Raw genomic sequence first — 10,159 nt, forward strand, 5'->3', positions numbered from 1 at the left:
GTATCATAAATTATCAATAATAATTGTTGGATGAGTGAAAGAAAGACAAAAAGTAAAAAGAAAAAGAAAGGAGGGAAGGAGCTAAAGAGAGGAAGGAAGGAAGCAAGGAAGGTAAGTAGGTCTGTGGAGCCAGGCAGGCTATAAATACCAGTAGCTTCAGGGGCTGAAATTAGAGATTTAAAAGATCTCCAGATTTAAAACACACTGACTTCTAATTTACTATATCAGAATGAGTCCTTGCCTACACAACCAAAGTAACAGAAGAGCACACTGGAATCTATATGTGCATATGTGGCTTCGTGTTCGGAGAAGAGAGACAGTAGAATTTAGCTACCCATTTTGCTTTGGAAGCATCTCTAACTATTGGCCAATGTCTTCCACCATTCCATAGTATGCTCTGATCTCTATCAGAGTCCTTTTCCCCTCAACCATCAGGAAAAGATGGCTTCTTCCAGCATAAAGGCAGCCTCTATTTTCCTCTGGTCTGATAATGATTCAACCACATAAGCAGTGATTATGATCACAACACCAATAATACACGATGGATGAACCACAGTCAGATAAGCAGTATAATGGCACAGCAGAGGAAGACCTACTTTGGTGAGGAGAGGTCTGTCATCTTTCATATAAAGAGACGATAACTTACAAGGAGAAAAACAAGTTCTTGGCTCCAAATTACTCTTTGGTGGTACATTTTTGAGGGATAATTATATTGGTGTGTTTCCTTTCCCCTGTTAAGTTTGTTTATAAAAATATTGAGCATGCATTACACATCGACATAAATAATTCCCCCCATATCTTTGTCCTCCAAATTTTTCAGTTAATTAAACTAATTTGTCTGTTTTTGTGAGTTGGAAACTCTTACTGTCATCCTTTCCAATCACTACTTATTTAAATTTCATCCTTGGCCAGTTTCATGATAATGTTTATCTGCTCCAGAGGATTTGAAATGAGAGTAACACACAGGAATCCCATTTAAATTCTTTCTTGAAGCTGAAAAAAGCCAAGAATCAACTGGCCAGTTAGATAACACAATTTCCCTTGTAGGATATTTGCTTAAGATAGCTGGGAGCTAATTTAATTCCAGAGTTGCTTATTTACAGTTTTCTGTGAGGGATTCCCTGCAGTTAAGAGTGAACTAGGTAGAGAGATTCTAAAAAAGCATTCTTTGAGACCATATTCTAAAGCAGGTTAAGTACATTATTTCTAAAGAAAATAAAAAGCTGTACAATTTGCTGTCAACATTCCACTCTGGCCAGTTCCCAAGTAGAAAGACATCTCAAGACCACTTAGATTCATGTTTGGCATTTCATTAATTCATTTGGAAAGAAATGATTCCATGATCTTGACTCCTCTGAAGTGTTAGCTTCAAACACTCAATCAGCACTGGATTGCCATGGAGAGCAGATGAAAACCATCCAGAAGACCTACCGAGAGGACCAATATTTCATTGTTTTGTTTTTGTGCTGTGCTGTCAATTCCCTGGCCATGACTGCACAGCATAATTTGGCCTCTGCCTACTTCACCTTTTCAGCTTCCCTTACGCCTCTCCTCTCAATAGTTCTCAACCACCACCTTACCCAATTCCTTCAACACCTCTCCTCACCCATTCCACCCCTACTCAGCTACACTGATGCCTTTCAGTTTCTTCACCAAGCTGATTCTAGCTCATGAGCAGGTCTTAACCCAAAACCACTTCTCTGGGCTGTCTTCCCCAGTGCTCCCGTCTATTTCAGGTCCCTTGATGTACTCACCTGCAGAGCTCTCCAGTCTCCTTGCCACTTAGTACAATCCTGATTCATTAGTTACCTATAAAATACTTTGCTTAAAGGAAGCCTCCTTCCCCTTCTAGGTTGTAAGTTGTACAAATAGCAAAGACTGGGTTGTTATCGTTCATTACTGTATCTCAATTCTTAGCACAGCGACTGGCCCACAAAAAGAGTTAAATAAATACTTGCTAACTCAATAACAAGTTGAAAGATGTTGAGTAATTCCCTTTAACTCGATGATCCCTTCCATATCAAAGATTAGATGATTCTGTAATTCTGTGCAACACAGAAATGCAACAACTGTAACAACAAGCCCAATCAATACTTGAATGAAGGATAAGGAATTTGGCCTAGTAAGGAAATAAAAGTGAGGGGGAAGCAAACAATTAACTGTAGCAGCTATTGTTGCCAGGTACTGCATTAGGTGTTTGGGGATAGCTTCTCTCAACCCATTATCACAAAAATCCTTCAGCTTTCCTTATCATATTTCCCATTATGTAGATTAGAAAATTGAGGCCAAACAGATAGTAAGGGGTGAGGGTGCCTGAATTCAAAACTTGATTATTTGCAATATACTGTAAGTTAGATCTGTATTTTTAGTTTAAGGGAGGAGGAGTGGTATAAAGACTGAAAAGAAAGTGACAGAGTGGAAAGACTTTTGGTTTTTTTCCCCAATCTCTATACTTTGCCTGTTCTCTCATCTTAGCTCCATGCCCACTCCTCCCCAAATACACACACATACATAAACACACACTTAACACTGCAGATCTCCCTCTAAGAAGATAATTTCCTGAATTCTTATTGTTCATCTCCACAGTTGATTTGGTGCAACTCTGACCAGAAACACTGATCCTCTCTCTGCATTGTTACCCCTTCTCCACTTTTTTTCTTGAGTCCGTTTCCAAGCTTTGCATGATTTAACACTCATTTGTGTGCCTGTTAAGTCATTATCCGCCCATTTCATGTTCTGAACAGAACTGCACTTTTAATAAATTATAACAATCAGCTCCAATTGAGTTTGAGGATAGGCCTCATTTTTTGTTCCCGCAAAGCCATCTTTGTTCCTACTTCCTGGAAGAGAGATGGACAGAGTATTCCACCCCAGCCAAAAATAATTCAAGCAAAAATAAGACATCACAAAAAAGCAGACAGCACTCAGTGTTGCTGAAACAAGCCCAGGCAGCCTGAAGGGAGATGGGAACAAGGAGGTTAATATCCTAATGTAGGAGCTGGGGGCAGAGGTCTTCCTCAACTGCTCCCAGCCCCAACAGCCTGTGGTTTAAGGATCTCTTGCTAGAGGTAAGTCTATGATTTCTTTTCCTTTGAGTCCTAGAAGTCTTCACTGTTTTCTTCCTTCTTTGTTTATTGGGTTTGTAGAACTGCATCTACTCTCCTTAAATTCTACCCACAGGGAAAGGTAACTTCAATAAGGTTTCCAGGCCATATCTAAGACAGGACATGTGAACCTCCAACATGAACTCAGGAATGAAAGTAGCTCAAGTCGCGGTCCAGTTCTCTGTGGGAGAAACTTCACCTTTTGGCCAGAACCACCATTTTCCAGTAATTCACCAAATTGACCAACACAAAGGGAAAGAAGAGAGGTACCCACAGTGTATTCTCTAGGCCTTTAGAAACCATGGCTTTATTCCTTCTGCCACATACATCTGAATCTATAGGAAACATGATACTGTACACATCAAAGGAATGGGCTCTGTTCAGAAAAGAATGCCCCACAAATGTTACCATGGCAAAACTAGAAGACTCTACAATGTTGCCCAGCATGCTCCTGACCTTATTGTAAACAAACAAGGGCAAAATTCTTGCCAAGAGAATTAGTGAACTTACTGACCATATTCAGTCCTCTAGGAGCCCAGATAGCTTCCTATAGCGTATGAAGGAAAATGATCAGAAAAAAAAGGAAGCCAAAGAGAAAGGTGCTTGGGTTCAAGGGAAGCACAGGCCTGCTCCACGCTTTGTGAGAACCGATAGAGGCCTGAGCTGCTAGAGCCCCTTCCTATGAATTCATGATGAGCATAAAAGACCTCTGGACTGTGAAAAAAAAAATTCGGAAAAAAATTCCTAAACAAGCTTACTAAAATTATAACAAATACATTTGTATTAATATTTGTATTAAACATTCATTCTCTTCCAAGATAGATAATATATTTTCACAAATTGAAAAGATAGATGCTGAGTTTCCACTTCTGGTAATGAACAGCTGAGGATTATCTATAAGACCAACCACCCATAAGTGTGAGGGTTACCAAAATCTGGCAGAAACTAGAGGGGTGTTGACACTGGGAAGAATGGATTGGCCTTGGGTAAGTTTTGATTTTCATACAGTCTTTTGCTGGAAGGCAGTCCCCAGTATGTGTTGCAGGGTTCTTATCTCACAGAGTGGAAGAATGAATCTCCTAGACAAAAGGATGAAGTGAAGTGAAAGTTTATTAAGGGAAGGTGAGAACAGAAAGGAAAGAAAAAAAGCTCTCTAGAGTGAGAGGGGTCCCGAATAGGTTGCCACTAAGGGCTTTTATGGTTGGTCTTATATAGAAATTTGACCAGAGAACTTGGTAAACGTCATGTCAATAACATGGTGGATTTATAAATATCATGAGAATATCCTGTCTAAATTTAGAATGAACAAAATGTTCTTGTAAATATCATGAGACCAAATAAGGCATTCCCTTCTCTCTGATAAATATCTCATCTATTTCTTCACATCTGGGATTTCTATGAGCCTGGTTACACAGCCCCATATGTGAGCCTAGTCACTAGGTCTCTACCTGTCTCTCCCTTCCTAGCCTTGCCTATCCTTTACTCAGAAGCACCATTTGGGGTGCTGAATTTGGAGCTACTGCAGCATTTGAAAAGTTAAGAGGCACCAAATGAGAAGACATGAAGGCTAAGGAGGACCCAATGGCCTGATCATCTTAATACTCCACTCACTGCTCTGGCTCCTGGGCTGGAACGACTCAAAAGCTAGGATTGCTCACTGGAACACCTTCACACAATCTCTCTACATGGCTTGGCTTTTTCCCAGCATTCAGGCCTCAAGGCTACTGGACTTCTTACATGAAGATTTGGATTCTAAGCATAAAACTTACAGCTAACAAGGCAGAAGCTGCATTACTTTTCATAACCTAACTCAAAAGTCACATGATATCTCTTCTGCTGTATTACATTGGTTACAAGTGAATCACAAACCCCCAAAGTTCAAGGGGAGGAAAATTAAACTTCACATTTGATGGAGTATGGTAAAGTTCTAGAAAAGAGATACCTTTATGAGAAAAGGTATCTTGGGACATGCAATCTGTAACAAAATCAATGACCTAGAATTTCACTATAAAAAGTTGAAAAGGAAAAGCAAAATAAACCCAAAGTAAGTAGAAGGAAGAAAATACTAAAGATAAGAGCGGTTGTAAATGAAATGGAAAAAAAAAAAAAAAAACAGAAAAATTAAGCCAAAACCCAATTGTTTAGAAAACAATAATAAAATTGATAAATCTCTGGGGCACGTGGCTGGCTTAGTGGTTGAGCATCTGCCTTTAGCTTAGGTCATGATCCCAGAGTCCTGGGATCGAGTCCCACATCAGGCCCCTCGCAGGAAGCCTGCTTATCCCTCTGCCTCTGTTTCTGCCCCTCTCTCTCTCTGTGTCTCTCATGAATAAATAAATAAGTAAATAAATACAATTTATAAATCTCTAACTTGACCAATTAAGAGAAAAAGAGAGAAATCAGAAATTACTAGTTTCAAGAATGAAGGTGAAAGAGACGATATCATTACTGATCCTATAGACATTAAAAGGACAAAAGAAAATACTATGAACAATTTAAAATATTTTCTACAACTTAGTTAAAAGTACAAGTTCCCTGAGAAACATAACTTACTAAAATGATGCAAAATAGGAAATATGAATAGTATCCTACATATTAAAGAAACATATCATATTATGTTTGAAAGTATATGAAATTTCATATCATATTATGAAAGTATATTATCATAAACTTTCCCACAAAGAAACCTCCAGGTCTAAATGATTTCACTGGTGAGTTATATTAAAGATTCATAGAAGAACTAATATAAATGTTAACACAAACTCCCTTTAAGAAAATAGAAAGCAGCAGATTGCTCCCAACTCATGTATGAGGTTCACATAACCTCGATATAAAGTTTGACAAAGAAATTATTTTAAAAAGTTACAATATATCTCTCGCAGACGGAAGAAAGAGAAATTAAGGAGTCAACCCCATTTACAATTGCACCAAAAAGTATAAGATACCTAGGAATAAACCTAACCAAAAAGGTAAAGGATCTATACCTTAAAAACTACAGAACACTTCTGAAAGAAACTGAGGAAGACACAAAGAGATGGAAAAATATTCCATGCTCATGGATTGGAAGAATTAATATTGTGAAAATGTCAATATTACCTGGGGTAATTTACACATTTAATGCCATCCCTATCAAAACACCATGGACTTTCTTCAGAGACGTGGAATAAATCATCATAAGATTTGTGGAATCAGAAAATACCCCGAATAGCCAGAGGAATATTAAAAAAGAAAACCATATCTGGGGGCATCACAATGCCGGATTTCAGGTTGTACTACAAAGCTGTGGTCATCAAGACAGTGTGGTACTGGCACAAAAACAGACACATAGATCAATGGAACAGAATAGAGATTCCAGAAGTGGACCCTGAGCTTTATGGTCAACTAATATTCAACAAAGCAGGAAAGACTATCCACTGTTAAAAGCACAGTCTCTTCAATAAATGGTGCTGGGAAAATTGGACAGTCACATGCAGAAGAATGAAACTAGACCACTCTCTTGCACCATACACAAAGATAAACTCAAAATGGATGAAAGATCTAAATGTGAGACAAGAGTCCATCAAAATCCTAGAGGAGAACACAGGCAACACCCTTTTTGAACTTGGCCATAGCAACTTCTCGCAAGATATATCCATGAAGGCAAGGGAAACAAAAGCAAAAATGAACTATTGGGACTTCATCAAGAAAAAAAGCTTCTGCACAGCAAAAGATACAGTCAACAAAACTAAAAGACAACCTACAGAATGGGAGAAGATATTTGCAAATGACATATCAGATCAAGGGGTAGTATCCAAGATCTATAAAGGAATTATTAAACTCAACAGCAAAGAAACAATCCAATCATGAAATGGGCAAAAGATATGAAGAGAAATTTCACAGAGGAAGACCTAGACATGGCCAACAAGCACATGAGAAAATGCTCCGTATCACTTGCCATCAGGGAAATACAAATCAAAACCACAATGAGATACCATCTCACACCAGTGAGAATGGCAAAAGTTAACAAGACAGGAAACAACAAATGTTGGAGAGGATGTGGAGAAAAGGGAACCCTCTTGCACTGTTGGTGGGAATGTGAAATGGTGCAGCCACTCTGGAAAACTGTGTGGAGGTTCCTCAGAGTTAAAAATAGACCTGCCCTATGACCCAGCAATTGCACTGCTGGGGATTTACCCCAAAGATACAGATGCAGTGAAATGCTGGAACACCTTCACCCCAATGTTTATAGCAGCAATGTCCACCATAGCCAAACTGTGGAAGGAGCCTCGGTTTCCATCGAAAGATGAATGGATAAAGAAGTTGTGGTCTATGTATACAATGGAATATTACTCAGCCATTAGAAATGACAAATACCCACCATTTGCTTCAACGTGGATGGACCTGGAGGGTATTATGCTGAATGAAATAAGTCAATCGGAAAAGGACAAACATTATATGGTCCCATTCATTTGGGGAATATAAAAATTAGTGAAAGGGAATAAAGAGAAAGGAGAGAAAATGAGTAAAAATATCAGTGAGGGTGACAAAACATGAGAGACACCTAACTGGGAAATGAACAAGGGGTAGTGGAAGGGGAGGTGGGCAGGGGGTTGGGGTGACTGGGTGATGGGCACTGAGGGGGGCACTTGGGATGAGCACTGGGTGTTATGCTATATGTTGGCATTTGAACTCCAATAAAAATGATTTTTTAAAAATCTCTCATAGACATAGACAAAAAATTTTTCAATGAAATAATAATAAATCAAATACAGCAATACTTAAAAATGGTAATATATATCATGATTAATTGGCATTTATCCCAAATACGTAAGATTGGTCTAACTTTGGAAAAATCAATGTAATTCATCATATTAACAAATTAAGGGAGGAAGAATTCTTTAATCATTTCAATAGATACACACACAAAAAAAGCATTTGATAAATTTCAATACCCATTATGCTAAAATCTCTGAGCAAATTAAAAACAGAAGGGAACTACCTCGATCTAATAAAGGGCATCTAAGGAAAAAAAAACACCAATATCATTACATTCAATGATGAAATATTGAACACCCGTAAGATCAGGAAAACAGCATTTTTATTACTTTATTCAAGTATTGCACTCAAGGTCCTAGCTAGTGCAGTAGGCAAGAAAGCAGAAAGGTATAATGATCATAAAAGAAGAAGTAAAACTATCTCTCATCACAGATGACATCATTCTTCACTTAGAAAACTCTAAGGAATCTATAAATCAACATCAGAACTACTAAGAGAATTTTTCAGAGTTAAAATATAAAAATCAATTGTATTTTTACATACTGGTAGCAAACAAATGAAAAATAAACTCTTTTGAAATGCTAAGTTAGCTTCAAAAACCATAAAATACTAAGGAATAAATGTATCGAAAGATGTGCAAGACATAAAAACTGCAAACTACTGCTGAAAGAAACTAAGAAGAAAGACATTAATAATGTGTAAATTTTTATAATATTTAGAAAGACATGTTAAAAATGTATCATGTTCATCAATTGGAAGACAACATTTTTATGGTGCCATTTCTTTCAAAATCCCAGTAAAAATTCCAGTCTTTTCTGTAGAAATTAACAAGCTGGTTCTAAATAATATATGGAAATGCAAAGGACCTAGAATATAGCCAAGACAATCTTTAGAGGAACAACTTTAGAGTATTTACACTAACCAACTTCAAGATTTACTCCAAAGCTACAGTAATCAAGACAGTATAGTACTGGCATATGAATAGAAAAATAGATCAATGTCAGACACTTATAAAATCATTTGATTTTAAATAAATAAATCTTTTTAAAAAGGTGGGGGGGGGGGCAGCCCTGGTGGCTTAGCAGTTTAGCGCTGCCTTCAGCCCAGGGTGTGATCATGGAGATCCGGGGATTGAGTCCCATGTCAGGCTCCTACAGGGAGCCTGCTTCTCCTTCTGCCTGTGTCTCTGCCTCTCTCTCTCTCTCTCTCTCTGTCTCTCATGAATAAATAAATAAAATCTTTTAAAAAATAAAATAAAATCATTTGATTTTCAACCAAAGAACCAAACAATGAATGGGGAAAGAAAGTCTTTTTAACAAATGCCCCTGGAACAATTGGATATCCATATGGGAGAAATAACAGTAGTCTCAACCCCCACTACACACTAACCATAAAAATTAATTTGAAATTGATGATAAATCTAACCACAGGTGCTAAAACTATAACTTTCCCATAAGGAAACAGGAGAATATCTTCACAAATCATGGCTAGGCAAAGATTTCTTAAATAGGAGAGAAAGCAATGAAGTAATTTAACTTCATCCAAATTAAAAATGTCTGCTCATCAAAGTCAACATTACAAAAATAAATAGGAAAGCCACAGATGGGAAAAAAAATCACTTAAAGGCATATGTCTAACAAAGGACTTACATCCAGAATATATGAAGTACACCTAGAACTTAATAATAAAAAGACAATGCAATTTTTCAAAGTGGAAGAAGGATAAGAGATAAAGTTTAAATTTAGTATGGGAATCCTAGTCAGAATATGGAACAGAAAAAAGGACAACAGTTGGAAAACTAATCTATTTGAATCAACTCTATAGTTTAGCTAGCAGTATTGTGCCATTCATTTCCCAGTTGAGATAATTACACTATGATTTCATGTGACGTTAGCAGTAGAAGAAAAAGCTAAATGAAACATATAAAGGAACTCTGTACTATTTTTGCAATTTTTCTTTAGGTCTAAAATTAGTTCAAATTTTAAAAAATGTTTAAATGGGTAAATGATTTGAACAGACACTTTTCAAAAGAAGATATTTGAGTGGCCAATAGCACATAAGAAAGTGCTCAAGTAACTACGAGTTAGAGAAAGGCAAAGTAAAACCACAATTCCACTTCACAACCAAGAGAATAACTGAAATCAGAAAGACTGATAACATCCAGTGGGCAAGGATGCAGAGCAATTGCATACACACATGCACATGTGTTGGTGAGAGCACAAAAAGGTCCGACCACTTTGAAAAAGGTCTGCAATTTTTATAAAACAAAACATATACTTACCCCATCACATAGTATTTTA

Source organism: Vulpes vulpes, chromosome 12 (assembly GCF_048418805.1).
Source record: "Vulpes vulpes isolate BD-2025 chromosome 12, VulVul3, whole genome shotgun sequence".
Lineage (NCBI taxonomy): Eukaryota > Metazoa > Chordata > Mammalia > Carnivora > Canidae > Vulpes > Vulpes vulpes.